At 42.0% G+C, this 16,596-nt stretch overlaps 1 protein-coding gene and 1 non-coding gene across 2 annotated transcripts in view; both read left to right on the forward strand.

The window, feature by feature from the left end:
* The window catches only part of PRKCH (protein kinase C eta), a 224,808-nt gene that overhangs the window by 70,340 nt on the left and 137,872 nt on the right, over nt 1–16,596 (forward strand). The window lies entirely within an intron of this gene.
* On the forward strand, nt 14,710–14,812 carry LOC123390615. The gene has a single exon (XR_006605151.1). It is a non-coding gene; the product is annotated as a U6 spliceosomal RNA (small nuclear RNA).

Below are 16,596 nucleotides of genomic sequence, written 5' to 3' on the forward strand. Positions count from 1 at the left end.
CTTTTCATCACAATCAAGGAAATTGTCAAGTCCTGGTTTTCTGATAGGTTTGGTTTTTCTTTTCTTTTCTTTCTTTCTCTTTTTTTCTTTCTTCCTTTTTAAATCAAGAGTGACTGTTAAATTTTGGCAAGGCCTTTTTCTTTATCATTGACATGAGCATGTGGTTTTTCTCCTTTGTTCTTTTTTTTTCCCAGCAGGCAGCTAAATTACTGGCTATCACCTGAAAATTGTGAAGGCTTTTGAGAGTGGGATTTTTTTTTAAACTTTCCCCCCTTAGTTCTTGGACGGATTCCATAGTCCCGAGACATACTGTTCACTCACAAGGTCTAACCAAGTTGGGGTTTCAGTGGAAAGCCTAAGGCATTTTAAGTCCTTTTAACTTTGTGGAACTTGGCCTCCAAACTCTCTCTCCTGCAGTGGAGAGAGAACAGACATCTCACCTCCTTTCTCTCAGCTTTCTAGTTACTGCTTTTAGTGGACTTCTCTGAATCTCTCTTGAGTATGCACAGGTTGGAGCAGTTTATAGATTTGGGGATTCTTCTCTCTGTGGCCATATCTTTTCCAGGATTCCTCTGCTCAATTTCCAGTCATCTGTTAGTCCTGAATCTTGTCATTTCACTCTTTAAGCCAGTAAAACTGTAGTTTTCTGCTTGAATTCTTTTCACTCGACCTTTGCAGCCTGGGGAATAACCTTGGGAGATGGCCTATAAATATGGTTCTTGACCAGTGCATTTTCCTTCTTTCGAATGTCAGATTCCCTCCAATTTCTGTCCTCTTTTGGATGCTTTAAAATATATTTCTAGAGGTTTTAATTGTTTGTGGTGGGAGGGTTAGTTATTAAAAGCCACTCTACCACTAAAATCCTGTGAAGACTTTTAAACCGTGGCTTAAGGGTTTGTCCTTTTGGTGTTGGCATTTTGCACATTGGTGACACTTTTGAAAATTGGTTTTCTCTTCTCTTTGCTGACTGCTGTTCACGTGGGAGAATTGTTTTAATGTTAATGTTTAATTTTTCCATCGTGCCCCAATTGTTGCATCATATCTTTTTGCTCTGATATTGAAATTACCATATCTGTGGGATACTTGAACCTGAAAAAGCTCTCTAGATGATGGTTTGGTCAGCTCAAAGACATTTTTGTTTTGCCTGGTATCTTGTACATAGAAGATTGAGAAAGAGGAGTCTACTGATAGCTCAAATAAAATATAATGTTACAGAACACTGTTGCTAGAACATTCTCATAGCATGGGCAAAACCACAGTAGAGGCAGACCCCCCCTCCATGAGAGAAGAGACAGAGCAAGGAGTGGGTGAGATTCTCAGTGTGCTGAACTGCCTTTCTGCACTAAGTCACACAGGACTGATGGAGTGAGGCCGTGCACAGCAGACCACGTGTCATTGTTCCATAGTCATTCTGTGACTTCCTTTTTTTAAAAAGTGATGTCACTTCTCAAGGACTAAACTGTATCCAGATTCTGGCTTCCTTACTTGTAACACTAGAAACACTAGAAAGAACACTGGGACTGGAATCCGTGTGGATGTTGTCTTTATATTAATTGATTAGCGTTAGTGATAAGAAAGGAATGCCAAATATTACTAGGGGTGAGTTCTTACCAGGTCATTGCAATGCTGTTCTTTTTAGAGCGGACCCTGGGTAAACTTGTATGGCTGGCTGAGTTCCTCTCTGGTCCTCCTCCCTCCTCCCTCCTCTTTACATTAGTCCTTCTTGCTCGCTGCCTTTAACTGTCTCTTAGTTCCAGTAAGATACCCAGTGATCTCTTCTCTCTAGAAACAGTTGCTCACAAGGAAGACAGTGAATTCACGGACTAATTCACCCCAGAGTAATAGCGACCAGTAATATGTTAGTGTTCTACCCCTCGGAGGTGTGCCTGCATATTTTAAAAGCTGCTAAAACTGATGTTTTATCCATGAGAAGGAGATTTTTAGTGTTGACATTTCAGAAGCCATGGCATCTAGGGGTGGGATATATTTTAGAACCTCAGATCTGTTCTGTCTGTGGGAGCACTGTCTTGTCAGTCTGGCTCTGAGGCTGGGGCTCAGTATGAGCTTGCACGCTGCTGCCGCTTTAGACCACAGCTCCCTTGTCAAACGCAGAGGACGTGAGAGCTGCCCGTGTGTGTACGTGAGAGCTGCCTGTGTGTGTGTGTGTGTGTGTGTGTGAGACACAAGGGAATGCAGCCCTACCTTGCACCTGCTATAGCTGCGGCCGCATCTGGGACCTAGCATTGTGAGAATGTCCCTGGCTTGGCTTCACTCCTGGCAGCCACTCTGGGTGACCCCCAGCCATAAAATGACAGGTTGGCTCATGGAACGTGTAGAGCTCTCCTCCTTATCTTGGAAGCTGAAGGGCTTTACATAAGAAAGCACTGTGAAGTCATACAGGCCCAGAGCTCTCCTGCTGCAAAAGGAGCACTGGCCTGGGATCCCAGAGGGATGGCCAAAGTTCCAGAAATGTTGCTTGAGCCTCAGGGTCCATCGGAGGCTGTGGTTTTGAAGGCCAGATGTGAAAATGTGTGGTGCTCTGCCACCCAGATTTGTAGGGTGCTGTGTAAAAGTATGCTAGTGGGATTCCCATCTCCATGTTCCTCTTGTCATGGTAGCAAGATTCCTGTCATTCTCCCTGCCCCTGCCTGGGACCCCATGAATACTCAGTGGGTTTGTTTTATTTTGACATTGGATTTATTTTATACTAGAAGTTTCAAGAATTTGGTGAACAATGACAGATGTGCTGCTGGCTTAGCTCCATGCCTGTTTTCTTTTCATGGCTTCCTATAGGAATTCTGCTGCTAGCTCAGATTCTGTAATTCCAAAGCTCTCCTTAAAAAAGAAAGTGCTCAAATGTGACAGTGATCTGTGATATACAGGGCGCGTATTAGGAGCTACTGACTACTTCTCATTTCTTCCTCTCCTTTTTGTATCTTTCATTAGTTATGCTAAAATAGCAGCTAAGGCAAACAGATTTTATTAAACGTAAAGCATGACTGAGAAATGACATGGGACATACCTGCCAGGTACAGACCTGTGATTCGACGTAGATGCTGGGGAGATAGCAATGGACAAGACTTAGATACTCTCTGGAGGGAGCTCACAGGAGCAGTGGGGGTGGGGGGCAGATACAGCCCCCCATGTGTGCGGGGCAAGGGGCCCAGGTCCTACCACGGGAATGAGTCCAAGGCACGGTGTTGGCACACGGGAGTTTGTAATCAGATCAGCCGGAAGGTTTTAGAGAAAGCTTCTCAGGGGAGAGGATGTTCAAAGCAAGTTTCAGTGATAAATGGAAATGTGCCAACCAGGGCGGATAGTCTAGGAGGGTTTGTACGGACACACAGAGGTGAGAGAGCAGTGACAGGTTCCAGCCGCTGAAAGTAGGGGGTTGGTTTTGGAGGTTGAGGAGCAAGGGGGAGGTGTGGCCAGAGCTGTGGGAGGGTCTTCTGTGAAGGTTTGCCTGGGATGGTCTCCGTTTTGACTGCTGTACCTGTGTAACTGAGAACAGTGCCACCTTTCACTCTGAAAGTGTCCTGGGTTAAAGATAAATGACATGGTCACATTACTTATAGGTTAGGAGAGGATGAGGTTGCCCATGAAGGGTTCTAAGTCGAGAGAAATAAGATCTGATTTGGTGGCAGTGGGTTCAAGGAGCTGGGGGTGGGGGGTGTTTGAGCATAAGAGGAGACAAGGGTGTGGAACGCTATTAAGAGACTGTTAAAGTTGTCTAAGAGAGAGAGCAGTGGAGCCTGGGTTCGGTTGGAATCCATGGGGATGGATATAGAGAGAGGGACAGCCATAAGACATGGATAGGAAGCATAACCAGCAGGAGCTGGCAACTTAGTGGACATTAGGACATGAATAAGGGTGAGTCTCAGATGTTGTGGAGTCATTCACCAGGGTAGAAATACAGGGATGCAAGGTGATTAATTTAGCTTTGAATAGGTGGAGTTTGAAATGCCTATTGGAAACCCAAGTGGAGATGTCTAGAAGGAACTAGAAGCAAGAGTCTAAAGTCTGGCAAGAGATCCGGTCCCAAGATGTAGCTCAAGGTGTCCATGAGAGACAGATCCATAGATAAAGGAGCCCAGTGAGAAGATTTAGAGCCCCAAGCCAAGGCTGACAAACTGCAAAACTCTGTGGAACACAGCACGTAAGGTCTCTGGCTCATAGATTATAATCTGTCAAACTCACTCAAGCTCTATTGAAGCTTAATGAGCACCCATTTTGTTTGTATAGTCATTACTCAGTAATATTTGAGTGCTTACTACATGCAAGAGACTGTTTCATCAGATGATATAATAATGTCTTTCAAATTGGCATCAAAATGTTTGATAATGAAGTTTGCATATAGAACAGAACAAAAAAGTCTTTGAAAAGTAACATGCGAATTACTGTTAACTGTAGCACCTTCAACGTTTGGTACCATGGGCTGGGTGCAGGCTTCTTCTTCTTTTTTTTTTTTTTAAAGATTTTATTTATTTATTGGACGGAGAGAGATCACAAGTAGGCAGAGAGGCAGGCAGAGAGAGAGAGAGGAGGAAGCAGGCTCCCTGCTGAGCAGAGAGCCTGATGTGGGGCTCGATCCCAGGACCTTGAGATCATGAGCAGACTTCTTCTTAATGCTGGGGTAAGAACAACAGATGAATCTGCTCAGAAAACCTACACTGAGGGCTCTCTTTACTGAATTAAGATGGAACAAGAAAAACTCTTACTGTGAATCTCTTTCAGTGCCCGTGGCAGAACATTATCAGCTAGATCAAAAACCCATCACCATTGTTCATCTTAAGAAAGGGGTTGTTGACTCTTGATCAGATGCAGAATTCCCCTCAGCATTGCTGCTGAAGTAGACACAGATGAAGGGATCTGTTGTTTTGAAAAAGCTGTCTCACGTCACTCTTTACCTCATTCTGGCTAAGCCTTTCTGGATCTGCTACCTAATCAAGGTGAAATTTATCATGGTGACAAAACAGCCCTAGATTTTTTTTTTTTTTAAGATTTTATTTATTTATTTGACAGAGAGAAATCACAAGTAGATGGAGAGGCAGGCAGAGAGAGAGAGAGGGAAGCAGGCTCCCTGCTGAGCAGAGAGCCCGATGCGGGACTCGATCCCAGGACCCTGAGATCATGACCTGAGCCGAAGGCAGCGGCTTAACCCACTGAGCCACCCAGGCGCCCAGCCCTAGATTTTAAAGCAGCTACTGATGCTGGCAGAGTGGCAGGTTCTGGCCATGTTTATGATTGTCACTATACTGAACCAGTTTTTACCTGGAAGAGTGGAGTGATGAAAAGAAAAAAAAAGTGAAATAAAGGAAATTAATGAAAATGCATGAATATGAATTTGTAACTGCTTCACTTGGAAAGAAAAGTAACAGAAAGAAAATAAGCAGTGATAGCTCATGTGAAAACAAATCAAAAAAGATGTTGATGCATTGTTAAGAAATACAGTGTCAGATCTGAAGATTGAGTTTGCTTAAGTAAAGTTTGCCTGGACTCAGGGTACTTCAAACTTCAGTGGCTGGTCCCCAGAAAGAAAAGCAGACATTTCGTGCCTCCTACTGGAAGCACACCACACCATCTGGGAGGTATGCTTAAAAAATCGAGCCTGAGGGCCACCTGGGTGGCTCAGTGGGTTAAAGCCGCTGTCTTTGGCTCAGGTCATGATCCCACGGTCCTGGGATCGAGCCCCGCATTGGGTTCTCCGCTCAGCAGGGAGCCTGCTTCCCTTCCTCTCCCTCTCTGCCTGCCTCTCTGCCTGTCAAATAAATAAATAAAGTCTTAAAAAAAAAAAAATCGAGCCTGAATCTGATTAGGCTTCTAGATCTAACCGCCAGGTTAGAGGAAATACTAGGCACAGGGAATAACATTTTAAATGACGCCGTGGGAGAGGTACTTAGATGGCCCATTCGGTTGAGTGTCCCACTCTGGATTTCTGCTCAGGTCATGATCTCAGGGTCATGAGATCCAGCCCCACACTGGGCTCTGTGCTGAGTGTGGAGCCTATTTAAGATTCCCTCTCTCCTTCTCCCTCTGCCCCTCCTCCTGCCATTTCTCTTTCTATCTCTAAAAAAAAATATGACATCGTGGGAGAGACTTGGTTTTTTTCAACCAAAAATTAGAAGAAAGGAAAGAGAGGGAGAGAAAACCAAAATAACAAGAGAGACATTAACCAGTTTCAGTATATGGACCATATTTTATCCCCGTTCCAAGACAAATTGTCCAAACAATAAATAACTCTCAAGAGACAACCAAGGAAATAGGCACAATGACTGGACACATGCTGATATTAAGGAATTATTGATGTTATTTATGTATGGTTATGATATTGTTATTGTTTAAACCAAGAGCATCTATTAGAGATACTTGAAATATTTACTGGTGAAATTATTTGAGAGTTGAGGTTTACTTTAGAATAATCAAGAGGTAAGAGGAGGGAATGGGGTACAGATAAAATCAGATTAACCATGAGTTGATTGATGAAGCTGGGTGTTATTTACATGTGAGTTAATTATACTCTTCTATTTCTGCTTGTGTTTGAAATTGTATTTATAAGAAATTAAAAAATGAAGGGAAAACTACACATTAAAAAATTATCTATTTCCTGGACAAAAAACAGAATCTGGGTTGCCTCTATTAACATCAAAATGATGCTTTAATTTTGAATACATAATTGCCTATTCTCATTTATAAATTAAAGCTGCTGTTGGCTCTTTTTTTTTTTTTTTTTTGGTCTGTATATGTTTTATCATTAGTTCCCAATTTTTGTGTATTGTGAGGTGGCAAGTTAAAGATTTTAAATGACTAAGGTACTTCATACTTTTTTTTTTTTTAAGTTCTAAATCAATATTAAGGCATGAGTCAAAAACGGCAGGTAGGAAGAGATGAGTAAGATAAAGCCCTCCATTCCACTGCAAAGTTCTCACTTAAAATGAATGACAAGTAAATCATCTCCTACTAACCATTACATAACATTTTGTACTTGCGAAGTTTAGTTTTAAGATCGTTTCCTAAAAGAATAAAGTAAATCGAAAGAATTAATGGTAGAAGTATCTTTATGAAGATAGAAGAAGTTCTGAGTGGCCACGCTTTTCCCCTGGCATTCCCCAAGCATACTTGAAGGTATTCTGTACCAGTTTTGTTTTGGTGGGGGATGGGTGTAACTTCTTAAAAAAGCAAACAAAAATACAACCTGACAAAACACCCGTTGTTGGTGGATTTGATGCTAGCCTAGAAAACTTTGCTAAAGGGGAGCCGAGGTGGCTCAGTCGGTTGAGCATCTGACTCTTGCTTCTGTCTTAGGTGCTGAACTCAGGTTGTGAGATCGAGCACTACGAGGGGCTCCACACTCAGTGTAGAGTCTACTTGCCCCTCTCCCCTTTCCCCCTCCCCCACCACCCACCACCCACCACCTCCTGCCGCTACCCCCCATGATCTTTCTCTCAAATAAATATCTTTTAAAAAAAAACCAGAAGAAGAAAACTTGGCTAAAACTTTGAATTGCCCCCTTCTTTCACACTCTTACTACTTTACTTGGAACTGATTCCTGGAGAGAACATGGAAGGTGCACTTGAGTTTTGGTATCTGCATATTCTTTCTGCCAAAGCAGTGCATTGCCCTGTGGAGTAAGAGTCTAATTTTTTTTTTTTTTTGTACCATTGCCTCAGTTTTTAGCTCAGATTTCCTGTGTCAAACCCTTGGTTTATAAATAATGAAGTTCTCTGCTAAATCAATGTGACCACATGCACCAAAGCAGATGAAACGTGTTACCGTTTGAAAACTGCAACCCCCAGTTTCTCACTGGATCTCATACGCACAGTGTTATTTCATTTTTAAAGGGAAAAAGTTTGTCTCTGATGAAAGTTAATTTTCAAAAAAAAAAAAAAGTTAATTTTCAGGGGCACCTGGGAGGCTCAGTGAGTTAAGCCTCTGTCTTTGGCTCAGGTCATGATCTCAGGGTTCTGGAATCAAGTCCTGCATCAGGCTCTCTGCTCAGCAGGGAGCCTGCTTCCCCCCCTCTCTCTGTCTGCCTCTATGCCTACTTGTAATCTCTCTCTCTCTCTCTGTCAAATAAATAAATTCTTTAAAAAAAAAGTTAATTTTCAGGGTTCCTTTCTCATTTCAAGCCAGGTGACAGCTTGTCGATTTAATTTGCTTTCGATTTAGCTTTTGTAACAGTTTTCACTCCTTCGGTGTATTCAGCCTGAGAAATGAGTGACCACCTCAGTTTTGGTCTAAGTAGTTCTGTGCTACCACAATGCCAGGTTGAGGACAGGGCAGGAGAGCAAGAAAGAGGTGTTGGGGGAGGGAGAGAAGAAGGAAAACTAGAAATGAAAGAACCGATCTTTTTAAGGGATCGAGATGAATTGTCCGATGTCATAATTTGCCTGCCCCCTTCTGAATCACAGCCAGCTCATTTACTGAACACCTTCTGAGGACCAGATATGGGGCTAGGCCATAATTTGACAAATAGCAGCATTAGCCCTTATTTTATTTTCTTTCTGAAAGCAGGATGGCCTCTTACCCTCAAATTGGTGACCAGTGTTCATGCCATCCCATATCTTACGTCGTTTGCTCCCCACACCAAATTTCTGAGGCTGATGTGATGCTCACTGTGCAAATGGTGAATCCAGCGTAGAGACACTGATGGTGCTGTGATCTCCTGGAGAGGATGTGGCAGACCCACGCACAGCTCTGCCTGTGGGGTGGTGGTCCAGAATCCTTCTAGGCCACCCAGCTGTCTGGGAGGCGTCTTGTGGTTTCTCTTTATTCTACCTTAGAAGAAAACAATCCTCTAGGTGGTATAATCTCACCCTCCTCAGAGTTGTGTCGTCTTTTGGGATGGTCTATGTTTGCAAAGCTTCCCTTAGGTTCCTTGTTTTTAAACCTAAAGATAGATATTCACCCGGGAAGGCCGCCATTTTCTCGGAGGTCAGGCGTGGATCAGAGTTCTGGAAAGGTTGAACTTGAGAGTTGCTCAAGCTTTACCATGATTATCAGAAGGTTCCTATAAGGCAGAGATTAAACTAGGACTTGAAAGGAATTAATAAGTCAGTTCAGCTTAAGGTATGATAGCTGTATTCACATAGTTACAACCCCATCATCATTGGCTTCGTCCTGACTACTTCTCTTACTTTAATGGACTGTTGATGGTTTTGTTCAGAATGTTTCCATTGGTTCTCAAAGTGGGGTCCTGTGGGCATCTGAGGGTTCCAAAGATATTTTCAGGAGGTCAGACCTATTCTGTTTATAATCCTAAGATGTTTTTTGCCCTTTTTAGTGTGGACCTCTAAGGGTTCCAAAGATATTTTCAGGAGGTCAAAACTATTCTTTTTATAATCCTAAGATTTTTGTTCCCTTTTTAGTGTATTGACGTTGGCTCAGGGATGCAAAAGAAACGATGGGTAAAACTGCTGGCACCTTGGAATGAATCAAGGCACCAAACTGTGCAGTCAACAGTATAGCCAGTGTTGTCTTCATTGCCAGATAATTGCAGGGGAAAAAAACATTTTCATTTAAGAATATCTTTGTTGAGAGGCACCTGGGTGGCTCAGTGGGTTAAGCCTCTGCCTTCGGCTCAGGTCATGACCTCAGGGTCCTGGGATCGAGCCCTGTATCGGGCTCTCTGCTCAGTGAGGAGCCTGTTTCCCCCTCTCTCTGCCTGCCTCTCTGCCTACTTGTGACCTCTCTCGCTCTGTTAAATAAGTAAAATTAAAAAAAAAAAAAGAATATCTTTGTTGAAGCAGTAAGCATTATCAGTGTTATTAAGCTCAACGTTTGACTATATATCTTTATAATCTGTGTGGTAAAATGGGAATTATTCATAAAGCACTTCTGCTACATACTGAAATACTATCATGACTCAAAAAAACACTTTTATGATTGGGTTGTTAGCTGAGGTAGTCACTTTTTTTTTTGTGGAACACCATTTTTACTTGTAAGAATGACAAACTATGGTAATGAAGTTTAAGGAGTTTCTCAGGCATTTTCTTAAAAATGGACAAAGTGAGCCTCTTCCTTCAAGGAAACAACAGAATATTTGATACCAATGAAAAAATTGGATCCTCCAAGCCATAATTAGGATTTTGGAAAGACTTTTCTCATGAGTTTGTTGTTGATATTAATTAACAATTGTGATCTTTAAATATTATATAGTAAAGTAGGTCAACATTTGGAAGAAGATTTGCATAGCTCAGTGAACATATATTTTCAAAATGACCAGTACAAGATGCTACAAAACCATATGTGTGTGTCAAGGATCCATTGGAAAGTATATGATAAGACTAATGGATTTACTGTAACAGTATGAAAAGCTTATTGATTATGGTTTTAGATTTCACACTGCAACTAAGTTTTAAGGAACTACCACTTGTCCAGTTTGATGAGGTATCAAACAATACTCACAGCTCTCTAAAAAATGCTCTTAAAACAGTCTCTTTTTCAACTACTCTCTGTGTAAGGCTGGATTTTATTCATATACTTCAACTAAAACAGCACTGCAGCACACTGAACATAGAAGCAGATATAAGAATCCACTGGCCATTAAAGTCAGATGTTAGACTTACAAAATTGTAAAACGATATCACTCTTATTTATTTATTTATTTTTGTTGTGGGAAATATCAGTTCTCATAAAGATGTTACTTATGTTGTCATGTGATGGGTTAATTAAGTGACTATTTTTAAATGTCTCAATTTTAATTTCAAATAGGCAAATATCCATAAAATCCATATAAACCAAAACTCTGGATCTTTAATTAAGACTACAAAAGGGTCCTGAAACCAAATTATTTTTAGAATTCATACATAGTTTAATTTTTCCCTTTATATATATTTTTTTTTTCAGAAGTCCAGCACTTTTAATTTAGGGACTACAGAAGGAAGGAACAGACACGTACTTGTGTATGTTGTATTGGGGACTGATGTTGGGTGACAGGTCCTATGGACAACAGAATAATTCAGCAATTTTTTGAAACCATAATCCCATTTTTCTAATTATTTTTACTCTGCAGTGAACTTTTTGAGCCAGTTTTTGTCACAGGCCCTTTCTCATAAAAATAGGAAGGTCAGGAAGTAACACCCGAACAACCAGAAGCCTATGGTGGTTTCTAACTTTGGAGATGGCTGTTCCGGGTAGCTTTATGCTGCACCTTTGCTTGATTGGAGCAGAACAAGGCAGTCACAGCGCTTGTGAGCAAGTGGTCAGAGGTGTGAGCACTAAAAGCTGAACCTCAAAAATAGCTCCGAGGTCTATGGACAGAAGTATCAGTAGATTCGCTTGGTGGGGCACTGGCTTATTAACTAGCATGCTCCTTTGATATCAAGGTTCTGGGAAACAAAGAGTCTGACTAGTTTCTTAATTTTCTCAAACTTCTCTCTTTTTGGGGGGGGGCGTTGAAATTACATTAGTGTGGTATTCTCTCAGTGGAACTGAGATTTAGGTAAAATAAAAATGAATTAATTTTTTGATAGAAAAATTAATTGCTCCAGAGTCCATTTTCATTGTGCTTCAATCTCATTTCTCGTGGCCCCTGATCTGTGCTCTTTCTGTTTCAAATGAACAGCCAGTTATCTAGGAATCCTTTTTCTTGGGGTCTGCCCCAGTTCTGCCCCGTGTCAGTGGGCAGGGAGAGAGGAGAAGACCTTTTTTTCCCCTTCTCCCCTGAAACTTGTCTTGAGCGTCAAGATTTCATTCTGGTGTTTGAGATATCCCTCTAGGGTCTCAGGTCAGTACTGAAGGACTCCCTGTGGGAGGTGGAGAGGCTGAGTGTGTGTGTGAGGGCTCCGCGGCCTGAGTTTTCAGGCATGTTCTTTGCGTATGTCAGAGACTACCTTAGATTTTCATAAGTAGCGATTTATTTCTCAAATTGTTTTGAAGAAAATCAGTTTCTACCTCTATGAATTTACATTCGGTTGCAGAATGGACTGGGCTGAGCAATACTTCTAGATTACGACCACTTGGGTCCTGTGGATCAAAAGGACTCTTCATATGTACACACAGAGTATTCATGTGTGACATTATGTGAAGTATGCATATATACGCTTATTCATGACACTGGTTATTCTCACAGAATTCAAAATTTGGTGTGCAGGAGGAAACAAACTATTAGATAAATTAATATAATAGCCCAAGAGGTAAGTGCTATGAAGAAATAAGGCAGAGTCAGGACAAATAGGAAGGCTGGGTGTGTTGTTCTGTTCCTATCAGATGACCTTTGAGCCAGAAAGCTGAAGGGCTGGAGGGAGTCGACCCTGGGGCTGTCTGGAGGAGCAGGGAACGGGAAGTACAAAGACCCTAAGTGAGGGGGCAGGGAATGGTTGGTGAGTGAGAGTTGCCGTGGAGGACGGGAGCTGGGCTGTGAGGTCCTGGGGAGGTGTCCTGCATTATTGCTGGCACAAGGTCAGTTCCCTGTTAATGTCACCTCCCTATTCAAGAACATGCCTTGTTGCTCAGGTGAAGTTCACCTATATTTGATGCTGGCGAATCTTGTCTCCTTTGGGGAGGGTCTTCAAGAGCACCATATTACATCCATTTACAATGATTTAGTGTGGGACGCCTGGGTGGCTCCGTTGTTAAGCATCTGCCTTTGGCTCAGGTACTTATCCCAGGGGCCTGGGACTGAGCCCCACGTCAGGTTCCCCGCTCAGCTGGGAGTCTGCTTCTTCCTCTGCCTGCCTTCTTTCTGCCACTGCCACCCCTCCCCACCAGCTCTCTCTCGCCCACTCACACTCTCTTTCAAATACAATCTTAAAAGACAACAACAATGATCTAATGTAAGTTGCTAAAGCTAAACTATTTTAAGTTCATCATGAAGACTTTCCCAAGTTCTGTGAACTCCATTGTGATTGTTCTAAGCTAAATTAGGATCCATTACACAGCTTAAGAAAGCATTAAAAGTTCAAAATGACTGTTTGGAGATATAGAACAAGTTCATGCACCTCTCAATATAATTAGCTGTAATTCAGTTCTATTTGTGGGTTGTTAAGACATTACTCTTATGCACCTCACCCACTTAAAACATGGAAAACTTGGGCTTAGCTGGAGTCTTCCGTTCTTGAATTTGGTGGGAACTATCATTTGTTGGGAAGCTTTAATAAATGTTAGTGATCCATCTGGTAAACATCTGGGGAGGTAAATAGATTGGAGCATGACCTGGGCACATTGTAGGGACTTACTATGTAACTTTTAGAAGCTTAGTTCATATTGAATTTTGATGATACTTCCTGATTAGTGTAAATGAGTATACTTCCAATATCTGAGTCCTTGTTTTGGGATTTACCAATTACTGAAAATAAGGTTTTTAAAAACTAGGAGATGGACAGAGAGGATCTATTCTAGAGCAATGAAATCACTTGAGAATTTTGAAAACTAAGGATTCTCAGGCCTCAGACTGAATTAGAATCTCTGGGGAAGAGAAACAGATTCCTAATAATGCCTTGGCTAGTTCTAAAGGTTGACCAAGTTTCAACACCCCTGTTGTATCCCAAATTATATCTAATGTGATTAATGGAAAGTTTTAGCAACTGGAAGGTTTGCTAAATGAAAAAAAAATGTAAGAAAAAAACACAGAAGGGAGTATATTACTTTGGTATAGTCTTTTAAGAGTTGATAAAACACTAAAAAAAAAAAAAAGCATTTTAAAAAGCTAGGTCAGGTTACAGTTCCTGTGTTTTAGGAGGAGAAAATGAGACTGAGAGGCTAAGGGCCTTGCTAATGTCTGCAAACACTCAGTACTAATGCTGAGACTCAAGCCAGGCTTGAAAGTGGTAAAAGCAGGCTGGGAATGTGGCCTGTGCTACCTGTCAGCCGTTGGACTGAAGACAAGTTATAGGCATTTCCCTCTCTTAGAGTAACTGGGATTAGGAAAAGGCAATTTAGAGTGATTCCAGTTACAATGGAAGCCAACAGTTTAAAAAGACATATTTTAAAAGTTTTGATTGGTACTCTGCCTTTAAAAATTATGACAGAAATCATGCAAGTCATTTCCTTTCTTCTTATATTTATCAGCGTTTAGGTGAAGTGACACCTTTATGCTAATTCTTAGAACCAAGAACAGATCAAATAATTCAGTTGTATACTTTTCCTGACTCATTTGAAGTCCTGATAACATAACATTTTTGACTTCATGATGACTTTCTCGGCACTGTCGTGAAGAGGGTTATTTGCAGAAATATTTGAAGGCGTCCACAGTTTTTCCAAAGGCCCGGCATGGCTCCATCCCTGTTGATCTTTTCTTCAGTGGTAATGCACCTACACCTGGATTTAGTCGGTCAAGGGTTTGCTGTGATTGGAGTAGCTTGTCAGTCAAGGTCATGACCTGCACCAGCTGCACGATCTCACTTTTATCTGGTACTGGTTTTTATTGCATGAATTGTTGCATGGGATGTATTAACTCAGAAAGTGAGACCAGCAAACCATTAACATGGAAGACTGGATGGAGCAGGGTGGTTTTAAAGCAGGAAAGAATGTCAGAGAAGGGACTAATTTAAAAATGCTCAGTCTATTCCTTGATGACTATTTTTATTCTTTGGCATTCAGGTTACCTATAGCAGTATCACCATTATGGGGATTTGGGTCATGAAAACTCAGATAATAAGTTTGGGTATAGTAGGTTATACGTAAGTTGTTGGGATGCCATTCTGTAGAAGGGACTCCATATCTGGGTACCACCATCTTATCTAACGCTTCCTCAAAATCCAACTGGGTGGGTTGCTTCGGCAGCATATATGCTAAAGTAGGAATGACACAGAGAAGATTAGCATGGCCCCTGCACATGGATGACACACAAATTCATGAAGCTTTCCATAGTTTTTGTATGATTGCATGAATATGAACTGTCTGTAATAGACAAAGCAATGGAGACAGGAAGTAAATTAATGGTTGTCTAGAGTTGATGGAAGTGATTGCTTTTAAAGGTCATGGAGCTGTTCTCAGACTTGTGGTGATATTTTCGTAACTAAAAAAATAAAAAATAAAAAATAAATTAAAAAACAAATCTGCCCTGGAGGGATTCTTTCTCACACAGGACTTTAGGAAGGCTTCACTGACAAAGACTGAAGCTTCACTCTGGGACAGAACGAACGCTCATTGATTTTGTTAAATATATGAATATATGATGATTCAGTTGGACTCTGGTATTTCCCGCTAGCACCTCAGGAGGACCCTCTGCCGGGAAGCAGAGAGGACAGTTTCACAACCCTCCTCAAGCGGGCCTGTGAGCCGTCATATCTTGTCTCATGCCTCTGCCTCAGGTGTTGCGTGTCCGGGGGAGGCCCCCAATTCCTACATTCTTGGTCCTTGCCTTTGTGAATGGTCACCCTAAGTCCAGTCTTTATGGGCCACCTCTCTAATATGCAGAGTCCTGACTGCGTGCTGGCTGTGTCCTCTTTCTCCCACCAGGGATCATGTACTGCTCATGGATGCATATGGCCCAGAGCCGAGTTTTGTTTTGTACGTAGCATCCTACAGTATTTCTGGAGTTTCCCATCGTGACCTCTTTACACAGGGCATAGGGCTCTCCAGAACCACCTTCCCCAGAACCACTTGTCATCTGAATTGCCTCTGACTTAAGCTCCATGTCTTGTTGCATGGAGGCAACAGCCTGGATCTGAGCACTCACTCACTGTGTGTGCTCAGCACGTGCAGTAGCTACAGTGGTGCTTTTCATTGTCTTCTTTTTTTTTTTTTTAAGCCTTCACATATATATTTTTTAAAATTTCTTTTCAGTGCTCGCTTCGGCAGCACATATACTAAAATTTCTTTTCAGCCTAACAGTATTCATTGTTTTTGCACCACAACCAGTGCTCCATGCAATCCGTGCCCTCTCTAATACCCGCTACCTGGTTCCCCCAACCTCCCACCCCCTGCCCCTTCAAAACCCTCAGATTGTTTTTCTTTGTCTTTTGAGGGGAAGGATGATCCCTTCTTTGCTGGAGTCAACCAAAAAACACTTGTGCTTTACTGAATGCCTTCAATGTTCTTCTCTTGCACCATCAGCATCCCAGCCCAGCCTGGACGCACTTCCGCTTCTGGTTTGGGGTCAGGCCGTCTTGCTATTCTGGGGAGTTTTGAGGAAGGGTAGGGAGAGCAATCTTTGTTTTGTTTTTGTTTTTTTAATCCAGGAAATAAGTCAAGCTCTTTAGATAATATGCCAGTTGTAGTGAGGCCTCCAACGTCATGAATGCCCCCAAATTTATTTCCTGGTGTTAGTGTTAATCCTGTCCTTAACGGAACCTTATGGACCGAATCCCCTGGAAATTGCTACTGGGGCTTCTTACTGTGCTAGAGATGTGGGGTGGGTGGTGGAAGGGCATCAGCTTTAGATCAGAGGGACCCAGCTCTGCTTCCTGTGCTTCCTAGCTGCATGGCTTTGAGCAATGGTGTCCTTATATGTCAAACATGGGGCTCGTGGCATCTACCCCCAGGATTACTGTGAAGGTTACATGAGATCATACAAACATGCGTATACCCGCAAAGGGCTGTATTAGGACCTGATGCCAATTATGTGCCTGCCCATTTGGAAGGGAATCCATACCCAAGTTACCCCACGTATTTTGTGGTGAATCATCTAAGAGGTACTGGGAAAACTATGATGAC

The sequence above is a fragment of the Mustela putorius genome, unplaced genomic scaffold (genome assembly GCF_011764305.1).
Source record: "Mustela putorius furo isolate JIRA1106 unplaced genomic scaffold, ASM1176430v1.1 tig00000129_pilon_pilon_pilon, whole genome shotgun sequence".
In the NCBI taxonomy this organism is placed as follows: domain Eukaryota; kingdom Metazoa; phylum Chordata; class Mammalia; order Carnivora; family Mustelidae; genus Mustela; species Mustela putorius.